Raw genomic sequence first — 1,357 nt, 5'->3', positions numbered from 1 at the left:
CTGCTCTTCCAAAGGTCCTGAGTTCAATTCCCAGCAACCACATGGTGGCTCACAACCATCTGTAATGAGGTCTGGTGCCCTCTCCTGGCCTGCAGACAAAATATTGTATACATAATAACTAAATAAAATAGAAAAAACATTTAAATAGATTCATATTTAATATATTCTCAATCTAAGAAAATAAATTGTTCTTGTCAAGTCTGAGGCAGTGTACCAAGCGGGCAAGTTCTGCTTTTGGAATAGTAGGATGGAAATTAGCTGGGTGGAGTCAGGTGAAGAGCAATACTTGGGCCTTATACTTGGAGTTTTGCCTCGCTCCTGCCCACCCAGTCCCAGAATAAGGAAACCAGGGGAAAAAGGTCTTCCTAGTAAGCAAGGTAGAAAGTAGAAAATTTTTCACCAATACAAACTCGCCCCTAACAGTCAGCATGAGGTCCGTTCTGAATCACTCACCCTCTTCCTGCAGGATAAGACAAGGAGACTACTCAGATAAGGGTCTTTAAAGGTCCCATGGGGACCACCCATGGTCCTGAAGGTTTGGGAGCAGAACCTTGGCTTCTGTTTCCTACTTGTCCTTTCTTCAGAATGTACGCATTTCTTAACCCTGAATCCTTGCAGCCACTCTTTCCCGCTAGCTGTGCATTTCCTGGAATGAAGGGAAGATGGAAAGACATCGTACTGTCTTGCCTGGTTCTGGAATGCAGGATGTGAGCCCGTAACTGTTTAGGGCCACAAGAGCAGGAAAAGTGAGTTTCACAGAGTTTAGAGTAAAGACTGAGGAAGCTCATGTGTGTGATGGCCAGGAGTGAGCACCACACGCCAGGCAAGACACATTCCCGTCTCCTTTCCTGTGATGTATTAACAGTTAAATTGTCCTGAGTTTTATAAACAGCTTTTGAAACCCACCTGTACTGGGTTGCAATATTATGTCATCACACACTTCAAATTAAGAGACTTGAAAATCAGTCGATACAGACTATTTGATATTAGAACATTGGATGAACTGATGTTTTCCTTAAATCGTCTTTAACGGTGTTTCAAGTAGTATTTACTTAAAGTTTGTTACTAGTTCTTTTATTTGTCTTAAAGACAGTATTTGTGTGCCATGGAACTTGCTGTCTAGCACACCAGCTGTTAACTCACCGAGACCTGCCCGACTCTGACTTCCAAGCACTGAGATTTGAAGTGTGTATCACCACGTCCACCAACTAGAGAAGGGTTTTATTTTTATTTTATTCTTTTGTAAACAGACTTCTTTACATTTTTATTAATTTATTAATTTACGTTTTTGGAGACAGGGTTTCTTTATACCCTGTCCTGAAACTCATTATGAAGACCAGGTTGGCATTGAACTCAG

The sequence above is a fragment of the Microtus ochrogaster genome, chromosome 7 (genome assembly GCF_000317375.1).
Source record: "Microtus ochrogaster isolate Prairie Vole_2 chromosome 7, MicOch1.0, whole genome shotgun sequence".
NCBI lineage: Eukaryota > Metazoa > Chordata > Mammalia > Rodentia > Cricetidae > Microtus > Microtus ochrogaster.
The sequence above is the reverse complement of the archived record's forward strand: the minus strand, read 5'-3'. Positions refer to the sequence as shown.